General features: G+C 43.0%; 1 long non-coding RNA gene across 1 annotated transcript in view; it reads right to left on the reverse strand.

Annotated features, from left to right (window-relative positions):
• Positions 1-344: 344 nt before the first annotated feature.
• LOC122787198 overlaps positions 345-17,393 on the reverse strand; it is a 124,950-nt gene continuing 107,901 nt past the window's right edge. The window contains exon 2 of the long non-coding RNA XR_006362549.1: positions 345-1,986. This is a non-coding gene — a long non-coding RNA (uncharacterized LOC122787198). The remainder of the gene's footprint in view (positions 1,987-17,393) is intronic.

The raw sequence follows: 17,393 nt of genomic DNA on the forward strand, positions 1-17,393 counted from the left end.
TGAAAACAGTTCATTACAGCCAATGAAATCCTTATGTTCGGTAATGATAATTCAGAATATTTCAGTTTGCAATTTTAGCACTTTAAAAAAAGCACATTCGACAACATCATTTTTGGGTAAGTGCCATTCCATATTTTGATAGTAAACCTAAGACACACACAGATGCACCATTCACCAAGCTGGATATGGAAAGGGTGACAGCGAGATGCCTCGCAGGTCCTTGGATTAATATGAAGACAGGCATGATGGAGGTCTCCAAGATATGCATGCAACGTTGTTATGTAGCTAGACTTGAGCAGCACACTACTATTACTGAAGAAGATGTCACAATACAATTAAAAAAATATATTTTAACAATTAGCTGAGCTGTTTATTTAATTCCAGAAAAATGTCCAATATATGTTTGCCTGAAGGAAGATGGCAGATTGTCCAAACTACTTTGCTAGTGATGGCCTGCATTTCTCTCCCTCAGGGTTTCCGTACATTAGCTAAAACTTTTTCCACCTGCGTCGTGCCTTTTTTTAGGCAATGTTAGTCTGCTGCATCTACTAACTTAGCAATGGCAGCTCTGACATTTTTTAAAGGTAGTGCTTCTCAATGTTAAAATCGTCAAAAAACTGACCCCAAAAGCCTTGCTGTCTATAGAAAATGCTGACATCTCTAGGTCAATGAAATATGGTTACAGTGCATTGATAATACACCATTTCTACCAACATTTATTGCCCACCACTCCTTCAAAGTGCACCTCTGTCATAAAAGGTGGTGTGTCCTTATTCCTCCAGAACTTCATGTCTACATGTATAAGCCAAATGACCTTGACCTCCTCCACATTCTAATAACTATTACTACAAGTCCCTATTATTTTATGACTAACTACAGAACCAGTTGTATGACATTCACTAACACCCAAGACCCACTGCTTTCCTTTTTATTTCTATGTTTCTTGTTACTAAAATCTGTTTACTGTATCACTGGATGACACGATTAGCAAGCAGGTGAACTAATGTCCTTCCTGTAGCCAAATTAGTGATTCCCAAATGCAGGACTGCTAAAAAGAGGTTTGGTGTTCAGTTCATATGATAATGTCAGTTCTGCTTGCGATACCTCCTGCAAAAGGAACACTCTTAAAGATTCTCAGTATGCTGACTGCTTACTTTTAACTACACTTTTCATAACAGGTGTGCAATGAAGTTTTTGTATCATGTGAACGTAAAAGTGCACCTCTGAGCTGTGATTGGTTTGTCAGTCTTTAGCTACTGCCTTTCCCTTCCCCCTGGAACTACATAAATATGAAGTTAGAGCCTGCACTGTACGGGAGACCATGACTTGTTGCCTTTCTACAGTTACAAACAACAAAATCACTAGTCTTCCACACAGAGCCCGACCACTGTCCATCTTTCTCAAACAACACACCTATGCTTCCTTGCACATAGCCAATGAAGAGATTTGGGTGTATTATAGATTGTTAGACCTTAACTAACTTAATGTTTGTGTGTGTATCCATGTATGTAAAAGTAATATAAGAATTCCACATTTTACTAGCATAAAGGATTAAAACACTCTGTCCTTCTCTCATTCTCACTGGATATGTACCCCTTTACTGGTGGTGTATGGATGCTGGCAAGAAACAGTGAGAAATAAGACTATTATATCAATGATTAAGCTCTTCGCCTTACCTAAATGTTCTCCCTAGAGCCCCTAAGACGACCCTACTTGATACACTTTCAAAATTAGATTTGTGGTAACAAAATGCACGTTATTGTAGTAAATGTAAACATTTGTGCGTAAATATTTGTGGGAATAAATAACTGCACATTTTAGTTGCACAAAACAACATTCCAGCTGTACTTGTGAGTGTAGAGGACCATACCATCTTCAACCGTAGATGATGTGTTGCTACAGGATCATTAGAAGTACTCGTAGAGTAGTCAGTTTTATTTTTCATATTTTGCCGTTGTGTGCTTTTCCAGCATTGCTTGGTGGCTTCTGTGGAGAAAGAATGTTAAGAATGTTAGAGCTTTGATTTCTGTGACTGCTGCTCTGTATTACCTTCTCAACAGGGAATATTTTACCAGATATTAGGTAGCAAAATTACATGGTTTTCCTCAATTGCTATTCCAAGTTATTTTTGTGTGATGCTATTCTATCCATTTAAAATCAGCAGCAAGCCACTAAACACCTCCCTGACTGACACATTTCTTCTAGTTGCCTTAATTCAGTTTTCTAAAATTACAGCTATTATGCAAATGTAAAGTTGGTGAATGATGTTACCTGCAAAATGTCAGTAGCAGCTATTAGAAATATGAGTAATCTGCCTCAAACTGTTCACATCAAAGAAGTCTTTTCTCCCTGAAGCGTACCAGCCATGAGGTCAAGCATTGCAATCATGTCAAAATACTCAAGATGCTTGGGTTATAACAAGATGGTATTTCCTTGCCTTTTCTGTTTCTCTTCTATGACTATTTTGTTTTATCAGTGACGGTCACTGTACTGACAATTAAGACTACACATGTTTATTCTTTTTTTTAATGTAGCCCAAAATCTAATAAATCAACATCATGGCTTTCTGGTCACTAGATTATGTAGAAAATTCCTTTCATCTTTTGCTGCCTGACCAGGGTCCAGGATACCCAAGTCCCTGCTGGGAGTTTAACTTGGTCATAAAGCATGTTATACACAAGATGCACTATGCAGCAAAATGGCTAAGACTGGAATCCAGGATTTTTTTTTTAAATATTGCTGGGTCACCATTCCTGGTGACCTTATGCAATTGACACAACCCTGCCTGTTTGTTCCCTGCTGGTCAAGAGCCAACTGAAGCACAACCATCCTCCTGACACTCATCGGGGATTTTTTTTATGCTTGCCCTGGCATATATATATATATATATATATATATATATAGACCAACTAGCATAATGGTTAAGGTCTTCACCTCCCATACACAAAGTACAAGGTATGATCCTGACCTCCAGCCAATGCCTGTTTGGAATTTGCATGTTTCTTTGTGCTTTTGTGGGATTCCTCCCACCTCTGAAAAACTTGCTGAGTGTTTGCATCTCAAACTCACCTGTGAATAGAGCTGTGGGCAGCAGTACAGACTCTACATGGTTCCCTACAGGGAGAAGAGTTATACAGACCAACTGCTCTGGACATCTATTGTGGTGTGCAGTATCCTCAAGATAGGAGAACATGAAGGGAGGCATGGATCACAGACTGTGAGCCGTGGCAGGGCTAGCCACTCAGTAGTGTAAAATATGGTTCTATGTGATTCGATCATGTTGACTAATGTCAAATGGGCATGGGTATTTGCCAGTGATAAGTAGGTTGAGGACTCCAACCTATACCCAACTATGCCAGGGACACATGCTAATGGTGGGAGGGGTGTATATGCCCCTATTGGCCAGTATGTGCCCAACATAACGCCCAGCAGCCTTGGGTCAATAAGCTACTGGACGGCTGATGTCTAGTTGCCCAGCCCTGTTGAGCAAAACCTGGATGTAAAGCCAATCAACCTGCCAAACATGAATTGAGAATTGCTACACTTAATGTAGGTTCGCTGACAAGATGCAGCATGGAAGTGGATGACATGATGATACAGAGATGGCTGGACATCCTATGTATCCAAGAGACAAGATGGAAGGGCAGTGCAGTGAAGACACTTTGCTTGGGATCCTGAGTCTACTAATCAGAAGGACAGGCTAGAAATGGTGTGAGAATTGTAGTGAGGGAGAAGCTTCAGAAGACAGGGAGGGATGCCATCAGAATTAGTGACAGACTCATGGCAGTCAGACTTCAACCTGATAGGTCAGCATTCATAATCTTAGCCTATGTCCCGCAGTAGGGTTGTGATAGTGAGAAAAAGAGTGCATTCAGATAATAGTTGCAGGACCTACTGGATAAAGCAGGACAACATGAATTGGTGTTGATAACGGAGGACTTGAATGCACATATCAGGACACACAGAACAGGATATGAGGACTGCCTGGGTCCACATGAGTGAGGCAATAGGTATAAAGTAGGAGAGGCCATTCTGTGCTTCTGTCTGGCAAATATCTTGATAGTAGCCAACACGTGGTTCTCAAAGAAAGACAATCACCAGATCATACACAATAGTGGTCAACATGCAACTCAGGTAGACTTCCTCCTAGAAAGGAAAGGACACTGGGTAGAATCAGGGATTGCAAAGTCATTCCAAGTGAAACAGTCATCCCACAGCATAAACCACTGATTGCCACAATCAGATGCAAGCAGTGCTCAGAGAAGGCTCTAAGATCAACAGAAACCAGGCAGAAGACCTGGAAGTTGACTGGAGAGAAAGTACAATACTTATAGGTAGGTACTAGGCTATCTGCCCAAGGGCATTTATAAGCCTAGCCAAAATGTGTTGGCTTTTGCCTCCCTTTTAAATTAGTTTTGTGGGCCTCTGTCTAGCAGGGCCATTGAAGTGATCCCAGGGGTAAATTTACGATTTCCCATCCACTCGTCAAGATTTCTCTTGAAGAGAGTCAGTGAGGGGCTTTGCCTAACATAAACTGGGATTCTATTCCAGAGTGAGGGAAGTCTCTGGGGCAGGAATCTATCCCTCCAGCATGTCCTGTTTATTGTTGTGCTCAGGTTTAATTCACTGGAGCACGTGGCTCTAAGAGATTTGGTTTTCTTGAGGTGGAGCATGTCCATTAATTCCGGGTTGGACATGGCCTTATACGTCAGGCAGAGATCACCTCTGAGCAGGCAGTAAGCAACCGAGTAGAGCTGGAGTTTCCTTAGTCGAGCTGCATAGGGCATCTGTTTGAGGCCCATGATCCTCTTGGTGAGGTACTTCTGTGGTCTTTCCAGCTGTTGCAGGTGTTGAGTAAGGTACATTCCAAATGGGGCATTGTACTCTATTATGGGCCGAATGAGTGATGAGTAGAGGGGCACAATGACCTCTCTTGATCTAGATGTGAACCCTTTTGTGATTAGGTGGGCTACATAGAAGGAATTTCTAACCACTTTGGCAATGTGATTACCAAAGGATAGGTTGCTATTTACCTGGGTCCCCAGGTCTCTAATTACATCTTCCATACTTAGTGGATTACCACCTATGTGATAATTCATGGGCACTTTGTTTTTCCCAAAGGGGATGACTATGCATTTTTTGGCATTTAGCTTAAGGCCACTGTTCTGACACCAGGTATCTGTCTCTGTGAGACCCTTCTGGAGGATGTCTGTGTCAGCCGGAGAGTCGATTATGGCCCCCAGTTTGCAGTCATCTGCGAACTTGGTCAGCCATAATCCTCCTGTGCTTGCCTGTACCTCAGAGAAGTATATACCGAACAGGAGGGGTCCCAGGACCAAGCCCTGTGGGGCACCACTTGTAACTGGTTTAGAGTCGGACATGGCAGCCCCAACTCTGACCATGTGTGTTCTATCCATGAGCCAGTTGGCAACCCATCTCATGACATAGGGGTTAATGTTCAAGTTGGTGAGCTTATCTATGATGCCAGAGTGGGGAATGGTGTTGAAGGCCTTAGCGAGGTCCAGGTAGGCTGTGTGGACTACCTTTCCCTCACCCATGGCCTTGGTAACTGTTTCAAAGAAGTCAACTAGGTTTAGGAGGTAGGATCTGCCTTTAACAAAGCCGAATTGGGTAGGTTCCAGTGTCTGGAGGTTCCCAATGTCTCTTTTTATGAGTTCCATGATGATTCGCTCTGTAGCTTTGCAGACCAGGCTAGTCAGGCTTATAGGGTGATAGTTCCCAGGTTCTGTTGTAGCACCACCTTTGTGGAGCGGGATGACTGCTGCTGTATGCTATTCTTTGGGTACATAGCCTGTGGTAAGGCTGAGTTTGAACAGTGAATTTAGGTGAGGGTTTAGTTCATTTTGGAGCTCGTGTAAGACGCAGCCTGGGATACCATCCGGTCCCATTGATGCTGTGTTTTTAGCTTTGGAGAGTGCTGTTTTTACCTGCGTGTCTGTGTTTTTAGCTTTGGAGAGTGCTGTTTTTACCTGCGTGTCTGTGATGTCTGGGGCTCTGCATTCTTCTGGGATGGACACGGGCCCTTTTGGGGTTGGGGGGTGAAGTTTGCACTGAACCTGTTTGCCAGGATGTTGGCAATGTCAGTTGGTTCAGTGTATTTTTTGCCATTTTGCACTAGCTCAGAGCATATCTGAGAGTTGCCACCTAGATTCTTGACATAGCTAAAGAAGTCTTTGTGATTATCTTTAGAGTCTTTGGCAATTTGTCTTTCGAAACTGGCCTTAGATGATTTTATGAGGGATCGTAGTTTCTTGCTAATATTGATCAGTGATGCCTTTCCTTTTTGGGATTTTGCCCTATCATGCAATAGTTTCCTCCTTCTGTTGCATAGCTTATTTATGGCTGGGGACCACCAGACTGGTTTCCTCTTTTTGGAGGAGTGAGTCTTGGTTTTACTTGGGATGGCTCGATCCATGCATTCCTGTAGATGCTCATAGAATGCATTTGTAAAGGATTCTGCGGTTTGTGCAGCATTAGCCTTTAGCAAGGGGGCTTTGAAACTTTCCACCTCGGTCTTGAGAAGTGTGAAGTTTGCTTTTGAAAAGTTTTTCACAGTGGTTTCCTTGATTGCAGGTGGGGTCGGGATGTGGATGTCCAGTGTGATTAGTTTATGATCTGATCTTACCAGCGAGGGGTTTACCTCTGGTGTGAAGCACTGATCCCCCATGCTGGTGATGATCAGGTTCAATATGTTGTCACCTCTTGTGGGCGTGGTGACCAGCTGTTCCAGGGCATTTGAGTTTATAAACTCTAGGAAGTGTTGGGCAAAGGAGTTTGTACTTGAGTAGTTATCCCAGTCAATGTTTGGGTAGTCGAAATATCCCAATATCATAGTGTTAGGTAGGACCTTTATATTTTCCAATGTTCTCAGGAATGCTGAGTGGGGGTCCTGAGACAAGGTAGGTGATCTGTAGCAAGCTACGATCTGAAAAGCAGCTTTGCCCACTGTTAGTTGCACATGGATGGTCCCTGAGACCTCGTGCTGTGCTGCTAACCTGGAGGCGTGGGTATCCTTTATGAAAATGGATACACCCCCTCCTTTTGTATTTCGGTCTGGATTCTGGAGCCGAAACGTATGGTATGAGTTATAGCCTGGTAGTGCTGGGGTGCTCTCTGGAGCCTTGAACCAGGTTTCTGTTACTGCACAGATATCAATTTTCTCCATGCTAAGGAGTGCCTCGAGTGCATGCATTTTGAGGTTTAGACTTCTGGCATCGAGTAGCATTACCCTCAGTTTCTGGTTACTTGTGTTGTTTATGGAGGTGGGTTTGTCTTTTGAGCCTTGCCTAAAAAAGACACTATGGGGGTGGCAAGAGCCTTGGCCAGTATTCGAAAGCCTAAGGGCGACAGGTGCAAGCCATCTCTGGTGAAGCAGCGTGGCTTGTCGAGCATGTCATCCCAGGCTGACAGACACTGGATCCCCTTTGAATGACACCAATAGCTTAACCAATTGTTAAAACTGATAATTTTTTCTTTGTACTGTGGCATCATTCTTGGTGAGGGCAAGATGCTACTCAGGGTTAGGGTCATACTGGCCTGGGCTACATGATCAGAGAGCTCCTCTGTCTCTTTTCATGTAGTCCAGGGAGGTACATCTCAGGTCATTCACACCAACATGTACAATGACAGAGTCATATTTGTACTTGTTTTGGAGTGACCTGAGTGCTTGTGTTATGTGGTGGATCCTGGCACCCAACAGGCAGCTTACAGTAACCTTCTCCTTGTTCAGTCTAGTGAGTGGAACGTCAGTGTGCCTGACAATAGAGCCACCTATTACTAGTGTATTGGGTGTGCTGTTATGCCTTAAGGGCTGTGGTTGCGTGGCACACTGACTTTGTGAAGTATGTGATACGTGGTTGTTATTTGAGGGTGGAGGTTGCTTGGATGTCTGCTTTGGAGGTCTCTGCTGCTTAGGCAGAGTTTTATTTAGAGCCTCAGAGTATGTTTTTGTGTATTTATGTGTGTTGTTTGCTGGTGCATGTATGACTGTTGTATGTGAGACTGGAAGTGTGGTGCAAGTGTTTCCCTTCTCCTCCTGACCGGCTGTTCCATCCTTGGGTTGAGAGAGCTTGGCCTCCAGTGTGGCTGTATAGTTGCATCTCTCACATACTTTTGTGTTTGTTGGAAGGAGGAGAGGGTTGTCTGTGTACATGAGGCAATTGTAACATTGCCTCAAGATTCCCGGATTCACCAGCTGGACTGGAGAGTATACCTGAAACTGCCTTTTGGACATGCCTGTATAGGTAAATGAACTGATTTACTGATTGTCCAGTAGGGACGAATAGGGAGCCTTGTACTACTGTATAGTAAAGGGGAGGTGTAGTGTTAGCATTTATTAATGCTTACTGAGGGCTTGGAGCAAGTGCTGGGCTGTAAAAGGAAAGTTAGAGTGCTTAATTTGAATTATTCAGGGTGGAGTTGAAGAAGAATGGCAGCACCTCAAAACACCACGTGTGAGGGCTACAGAACTGATATGTGGAAATAAGGTACATAAGGAAAGCTGGTGGTGGAATACAGAAGTCTAGGAAGTTGTCAAAAGAAAGGAGTGCAGGAAAAAGTGTGAGATAGAAAAGACCAACCATGCTAGGAAGGAATACTGTTTGGTTAACAAAGAAGCTAAGAAAGGAGTTCCAATAGCTAAGAGCAACGCATCAGAGGCACTCTACCAGCTTCTGGAAAGTGACTCAGTAGATGGCACAAAGTAACTATATCAGGTTGCAAGGCAAAGACAGAAAGATAAAGAAGATAGTCAGACACCCTTCACAAGGGACGCCAGTAACAACCTGCTCACCAGTCCACAGGACATCAAAGACAGATGGAAGGAGTATTTCCAGCAGCTTCTTAATGAAGAAATCCCCACAGAAGTTGTACTGCCCCAGACACAGCCTACAATGATAGAAGAAAAAGAGCCCACCCTATAAGAAGTAAGAATAGCCCTAAGGAAAGTGAAGTCAGGGAAAGCAGTAGGCTCAGATGAGGTTGCAGAAGATATGATAAAGATGCTTGGTGAGATAGTGGAGAAATGGCTCCTGAGGGTACTCATAATAGTGTGGAGAGAAAGGTGTATTCCAGATGACTGGAGAATAAGCATACTCTTGTCAGTGTACAGGAACAAAGGGGACATTCACAACTGTGGGCAGTAGAGAGGCATCACACTCCTGTCACATTGCATAAAAGTACTTGAGAGAGTGACTGATAAACGGATATGCAGAGGAGTAGAAAGTAAGATGGAGATGAGCAGTTTATGGATATGCAGAGTAGTAGAAAGTAAGATGGAGATGAGCAGTTTGGATTCAGATCAGGATGGAGCACAACTGAACTGATGTTTGCAGTTAGACAGATACTTGAGAAGACGCTAGAGATGAGAAAAGAGTCCAACTGGGCATTCCTAGACTTGGAGAAAGCATATGACAAGGTCCCAAGAAAGATGATTTGGGCAGTACTGAGGTGGTTCGAAGTCACAGAAACACTGGTAGAATTGATGCAGGCTATGTACAAGGAACTAATGACTCAAGTACGAACAGTGTTCAGTCACACAGAGGGGTTCCCATTGGGAGTGGGTGTGCACTAAGGTTCAGCTCTGAGCCCACTGCTGTTCACACTGGTGATGGACTACATTTGCAAACAGGTTGGAGGGGAAAGATCAACAAAGTGATATGCAGATAATGTGGCATTACAGGCAGACTCTAAGCAAGAACTTCGGCAAAGGATAGCAGAATGGAATATAAAACTGAAGCCACATGGCATGGAACTAAGCACAGATACGACAGCAGTAATGTTAGCAAATTGGGTAAATCAGGAGAAACTGAGAACTGAGCTAGAAGGGAAGATAGTGGAACAGGTTAATAGCTTCAAGTATCTAGGAGGGGTGGCTGAGGAGAAGGGAAGTCTGAATGAAGAGGTCAAAACTAGAATCAGAGGGGCTGCAGCTAAATGGCATAGAATCTCAGGTGTAGTAAATGACAGAAGGATACCAAAGAATCTGAAAAGTAAGGTGTACAAGACAGTGGTGCGGCCTGTACTACTGTATTGGACAGAAACCTGGGCAGTAAAGGCAGAGCCAAGGAGGAAGCTAGAGCTGATGGAAATTAAATGCCTGAGAAGGGTGGTAGGATGCACACTTTGAGACAGACGAAGAAATGAGGACATAAGAGCAGAAGCCAAAGTATCTCCAATTGCAGAAAAGATCAAATAAAGCAGATTACAGTGGTTTGGATATGTGCAGAAACGCAGAATACAATTTGGTGAAGAAGATTTGAGATGGACAGGAAGAAGGTAAGTGGAAATGAGGACGTCCAGCAAAGAGGTGGATGGATTGTGTGAAAAGATCTGTCACAGTTAGGCATGAGTGTTGAAGAAGGCAGGAGTATGGCATTGAATTGAGAGAGATGGCAACAGTTAACACGATACCCCAACTTCATGTAGAAAATGGTTAAAAGAGGATTGAAGATGATGATGATGATGGCCTGACATCTACAACATACAGTGCAAGTACTTCGGGAAGGGGCACTCAAAGGGTACGTAGTGGGGCATTTACTTCCATGACTGATGTAGCCTCCTCAGGCAGCCCTGACATTCTGTGTCAAGAAGGCGACTTTTGTAAGGTCCTTAGACTGCACCAAGGATCTATTAATGACCTTCCCTGGCTCACTCCTTGTCTCACAGACTACTACCCAAACCTGGGACAGCTAGGTTGCAATCATGGCTACTTCACTTTATGACATGCAGCAGCCTTACAGAATGCAGGATTAATTATTCTGATGGTGGACGAATGAGCCACGGTGGTGCAGTGGTTAGCATTGCCACCTCACACCAAGAGGTTTTCCAGTTCGATCCTTGGCTGGAGTGCCTTCTGTGTGGAGTCTGCATGTCCTCCCTGTGGTTGTGTGGGTTTCCTCCAGGTGCTTCGGTTTCCTCCCACATCCCAAAGACATGCTCTAGGTGAATTGGACACTCTAAATTGGCCACAGGTGTGAGTGTGTGCATGTGTGTGCCTTCTGTGGAAGGTTGGGCGCCGGGCTGGCAACTCGACATCGTAAAACTCCACTGCCAATCATGAGCAGACAGGTGATTTGCTGTGGCGACCCCTAACTGGGAAAAGCTGAAAGAAGAAGAAGATGGTGGAAGAACGAGGTCTCTTTATCCAGTGTTACAATGCATTTGCATGATATCATAAAACAGTAAGTCTATACAGTTTGTTCTTTAAATGCAGGTAACATACATCTCTTCTATTCCTTTCTCTCTCTCCCTTCACTTCTTCTTCATGTGTCCATTGTCCTCTTGAATGCCTCTGGGGATTTTTTCACCACCACACATTCTGACAGTCCATTCCATAAGTTCACAACTCTCACCACAAAGAAGCACTTTGGCAGATGCAAAACATCATTGTTCCCTATGATGTATTGTCTGCTCTCTCTCTCTCCCCTCTGTGTTTTTCCATTTCATGATGACACCTTTACATCTCCATAACATGATCTTGATAACCCATATCATACTCCCAACTTGCCTCTTCATGATCTATAGTTAGAAGTGCTCCTCTAGTTTCTAGTCTCAACTTTTTCATCCCACACACATTTTTGATGATTTTCCTCTGGACATCTTCCAGCAGTCTTGACGCCCTTGTCTTTGTATGTTTTCTAGAACTGTATAGTAGTTAAGCTGTGGCTTAACCAGGGTGCAGTAGAATAGTTGCAGTGCCGTTTTTCTTCTTCTAGATTCTTCCACCCTGAGAGTACACCCTGGCATACCACTGGCTGGTGCCTTTGTCTTCTTAATCTATTCCTGGTGATCAAGTACAGGTATTGTAAACACTCCCAGATTATTTTTCTGTTCTTTTTACCAGCAGTTCGACTGACCTCCAGTGATATTTTCACCAGGGTTGTTGTGGACCATCTGCAATACTTTGCATTTGTCTGCATTAAAAGTCAACTGTTAGCTTTCAACCCACTTGGTCAGCTTTTCTAAATCCTTTGATAGACACTTTCTCCCAACCTCTAAAGCTGCACCTAACTTTGTGTCGGCAGCGAATTGTCTAATCCTGTTCCCTATTCCCACAGATATGTCTGCAACAAACACATTTTTGATTATTGGATCCAAGCAAGACCCATTCAGTACTTCACTACAACACTCTGTTTCCTACCTATACTAATCCAGTTACTTGGTTTTGATTTTTGTCCCACAGCACAATTTTCCTAGTAACAACCTGTGCAGAACCAACTTGAAAGGCCTTGGTGAAAACCAGGAAGGCCACATGCATCAGCACACCTCTGTCAAGCTCTCCTGTAACCTATTCTTAAATTTAGGTCATGTTTGTCTGACAGCTTCTTCTGATCGTGAAAGCATGTTGTTTACCACTCTATAGATTGTTGCCATTTAGGAAAGTAAGCAGCTTTTTCCATGGGATTCACTCTGTGACTTTTTCTACAAGTACTGCAAGGCCAGCAGACCAGTAGTTTCTTGGATTTTTTTACTACTCTCTCTCAAATGAGGGTGATAGAGTTGATGTCTTCCAGTTCTGAAGCACATCCACAGTGATCAGAAATCTGTCACAAACCTTGGGCAAGAAATCCACCAGCACACTGGCCAAATTCCTGAGGACCCTGAGAGGCAGTTCGTCTAGACCCAGTGATTTATCCTTCCTTTTTGGGATCAAGTTTCCTCACTACATCCTCTCTTTTTATCCTGGTGTCTGTCCAGTCACTGCCATCTCTGCTCTGCTCTCTGCTCTGCTTTGCTTCTCTCCCAACACGGCACCAGTCCCTTGCTTTCTTTTGTGAAGACTGATCTGAAGTATTCTTTCAGGTTATCTGTTTTTCCCTGTCTTCTATGATCTCCTCATCATCTTTGCCCAGCCTGGCTAGGTCTGTCCATCCCTCAATTCTTTCTTCTTGTTATATGCCTAAAGAAGAATTATTTCCCCCACTTGAACTCTTTGGATAACTCCCTTTTAGCATGTGCCTTTGCTACTCTTAGCTCCTTGGATACCCTGCTGCTTTCCTCCTTGCAGTGTGACTCCCCTAGTTCTCTACCCCTTCCTATCTACCTCTTGTATGCCCTGTCTTTGTCCTAATTGCTGGCATCACCTTCCTGTGCAGTTATATTGAGTTTCTCTTTGTCTCTTTTTCAAATCCTTGTTCAGAACCGGAGTACTACATTCCAAACACATTTCCATAGCTTATTTATTCCCTTGGTTTGTCTCGGGTCCCTTCACTCTGTCTTGACCCTCTTCCCCAGTTCATTGCAACACATTCACCTAAAATATTGGACCATCATATTTGTTTTTGTAATTATACTGTCTTGCCACACTCTTTCCCATATGTTTTTCTTTTATTTTTTTAATTTCATATAGCCTTTTGTTGACTGGGTTAGTCCCACTAGACTAGAATCCTATTTTCAGGAGAGACACAAGGTGGGTTTTATACTATTAGGGGAAGTGTGACTAGGGCATTGGGAAATCTCCCCTTCTGTTCTTTCCTATCTGGTACTGTCTTGCACCAAACCTCTTATAGTCCAAGACTTCGGTCAACTTCTGCTCCTTCTCTACCTTGGAGTGCAGAATCTCCCCAATGTGATTCTTGAAGACTTAGCTCTTGCATGACTAAAACATTCTCCATCCTACCCAGCTCTTTTATTCTCTCCTCTAATCTTTCATCCTCCTCCTCTTTCCTTGATGTCTGAGGGCAGACACACTCTAGTAATTCATAAGTCTCTCATCCCTTTATCTTAATTACCAGGACATTTACCCTAGGTGCTAATCCTGTTTGCTCCTATGTCCACTTTATGGGATGGTACTCCTCCTTTCTGATCTCATGCTTGATGCCCTACTTTATGTAGATTATTACTTCACCTTAATCCCTCCCTTGTCTGCTACTCCTCCGCAACCTATACAGGAGCCTCCTTGTGCCAACCCCTCTCGTCACTTGCCCGTGTTAAGTACAAACAGGACAGGACAGATAAGGAAGGTTGACCCAAAGAGGATAGACTGTATAAATGGGGAAAGAGAAGGCAAGGGAGGTATAGGCTCACATTTCTCAGCTGAGCTTCCCTTGAATAAAGTCATCAGCACCATCGTATGGCTGGAAAAGGAAGGCAGACTACAGTCATTGTCTGTTCTCTGCTATAGATGTAGAAATACATTGGTTTCTAGTAGCTGAGTGTGTATATTTTGATTTTTGCCCATTGCACCTTCCTCTCTGGCACTTATCTCATACACTTCTACCTTTCCAGCATCCACCTTAGGGGTGTGTGCCACACTTGAACTTTCCTTGATGGCTGGTTCTATATTTCTTGTTAGAAGGATGCTCACCAGGTATTATTGACCTGATTGTATTAGCAGTGAGGCACTGTGGGTTGTTGTAATGATGTGAGGTATTGCCAACTATGCCAGGAGAATAGGGTAGTGGATGTGTAGCATATGCCAGCATAACTACCTAGAGATTTGTAAAGAATTATACGTCATTTGTATATCAAACTGATTTGTACAGGTGCTTGTGTTAAAAATGTGCCAACAGTGAGTCCTGCTGGACAGAAAAATAAATATACCTGTATGTTAGACTGTAATGTAATTGTTGAAATTAATATTGTTACAGAGGATACTGGAAGAGAAGGGGTTGATCTCAATCTAGCTCACTTTGAATAATAGTTTGAAATTAAATTATCTGGTTTAGGACATACAGATTGTATCTTACTGTTCTGATTAGAGCCAGAGACAAAATGTCTGTGAAAACAAGGACTAGGAATCCTGCTGTGTTGTCCTTAGCACTGAACTAATTACTAACCTGGAAGGGTGGAAGTGATGAAATGGTTTTATGGCTTCCACATGCTATAACACATCTTAGCAAAGCTTTGTGTGTATGGTAACATGCAAGATGCTGGTTCAGTTTCTAGTAAAAAGGGGTAGTATGGGAACCAGAAGTCAGATGACCGGATGTATGTGATGTCACTCTGTAATCTAGCACTAAAATGATGTTTTAATACTAGATAAGACAGAAGTCTCAGAGCAGTCTGTTTTGAAACCTGACATAGAAGAATCACTCACCCACTTTATCTTGCCTTGTTTTAGTAAGTAACTAGGGAATAGTAATTATTTAGATCAGTCAGGAAAATATAGTGAGATTAATTAAGTGCTGTTTTTCTGTATCTGTGTGAATCTATTCATCTGTGTTATTTTAATATTTCCTGTGATTGAAGCTCTAGTTTTATTCTAAATAGATATTTAGTATTTCATGTTCTTTTATTATTAAATACATTTAAACTTTTCATTGTGGCTGGTCCTTTAGAGGATATTTTAACCTTTGAGAGTACTTATATTTATTACTCCTGAAAGCCTCATTGCACTAGTCAAACGTTACCATTTGTATTAGTATTCATTTTAATCAGTATAATTGGGTACTCTTGTAAAACCTTAGAGTAGCTGGCTTTGGAGTGTCTGGTGGCAGTAACTACCTTATAGTCTAGGCAAAGTGTAACAGAGCAAGTAAATCTGTGCCAGCCTTTCCCAGGTGTGTGTGTGTGTGTGTGTGTGTGTGTGTGTGTGTGTGTGTGGGTGCAAATCAAATCTCAAAGAGTGTGTGTGTGTGTGTGTGTGTGTGTGTGTGTGTCAGCTGCGTGAAGCAGGGACACAGAGCACTGGTTTCACAGAGAGGGTGAATGAGGACTTGGCTTGGACACTCGGCTGAGTACACAACTCTCTAGCTGTGTCAATGGGGAGTCTTACTGGGGGCCAGGAGAGAGAGGGAGACCCAGCCCCATGGACTGTATGTGTTCCCTGTGTGCTCTTAAGGGAAATTATGCTTGGTGCAGAGAGCTGCATCTGGAAATACTGTGTGTATCTATTTTTGTTGCAAGTGAACATCCCTCACTGATGTCAGTGGTGAGGATTCAGGCTCCTTGATTACTGACCCAGAGGAGGGATGTCACATATACTGGTGAGCAGTGGTGTGGATATTAATTGAACTTCTGTAGCCTGTAGGCAGCTGTCACTAAAGGTGTGTGTACTTTGAGCAGCCACAAGGTAAACATACAGAGTTTCATTTTCACAACAGTTTTATTTATTTTTTGTTAGTTTAGTTTAGTCAGGGAAAACCGACAAAGATGTCAGCAGAGGATTATGGCAAGCTGACAAAGAACCAGTTGGCCAAGGTGTGCAAAGTCAAAGGACTGGTGCATGCCACCCTGACTAAAGAGGAAATTATTTCAGCCTTAGTCGCAGCTCAGACCAGCAACTAGGAGGGTAACCAATCTGGTGATGGGAACTTGCAGCCCTTAAAAAACAGGACAGTTCACCTTCCCCTCAAAGGGCTTAAAAATCTGTCTAGAGTTAAAAAGACTTGAACTGGGCAATAAACATTTGGAACTAGAATTAGCAGAGTGACTGCAGTGTTTGGAAGCTGAGGAAAAGGAGAAACAGATGGAATTAGAATCAACAGAGAGACTGTGGCATTTGGAGGCTGAAGAAAATGAGAAACAGTGCCAAAATGAGAGGGAGATGCTGACTCTTCGACAGGAACATGAAAGTAATGCAGAAGGGAATAACTGAACCCCAGAAGCAATAAAGGTCAGCAAATTTCTTCCACAGTTTATAGAAGGTGATAATTTTGATAGTTTTATTTATATAGTTGAGAGAGTATGTAAACAGTATAATGTTGATCAAGGGCTCTGGATACAGTTCATGACCCCCTTGCTACATGGTAAAGCTGTAACTGCTGTTTTTCAATTGTCTGATATTGATTGTTTAAACTATGATAAAATAAAACAATGTTTACTGGAATGTTTTAAGTTAACACCTGAAGCTTGCAGAAAAAAGTTTCATGAGCATAGATGCAAGGCAGATAAAACGGTACGTGATTATATTGCTGAGGTAAGCACTTATTTTCATAGGTGGGTGAGTGGGTGTCAGGTCACCACTTTTGAAGGGCTGGCAGACCATTTGGTGAGGGAACAAGCCCTTAGCACTTTGCCTGAGGACATGATAATCTGGTTGGCAGACCAGGAGTGTAACTGCAGATGAGCTGCGAGAAAAGAAGATCTCTACTTAGCAAGCAGGGCATCACTACACAAGAAGGGGATACCCAGTTCTGCGCATGAATATAAGGGAACCCATGGTGGGCAGCCTAAAACACCCCAACAGAGTTCACTAGTAAAAGGGGAAGCCATTAGTTCAGGTACAGCCAGGATCAATGGTTAGATGTTTTAAATGTAACCAGAGGGGCCAGGTGTCATATAGATGTCCACAAAAGCAAGATGGGAAACAACAGGTAGGGGACCCAGCAAGTGGGAATAACAGTTTGCCAGTGTTGTCTGTAGAGAGCAGGTGTACCAAACTATCATCAGAGTTTGCATCCTATCTAATTGGATGGAAAACAGGCCACTGC

The sequence above is a fragment of the Protopterus annectens genome, chromosome 13.part0 (assembly GCF_019279795.1).
Source record: "Protopterus annectens isolate FY-2018-M chromosome 13.part0, PAN1.0, whole genome shotgun sequence".
Classification (NCBI taxonomy): domain Eukaryota; kingdom Metazoa; phylum Chordata; order Ceratodontiformes; family Protopteridae; genus Protopterus; species Protopterus annectens.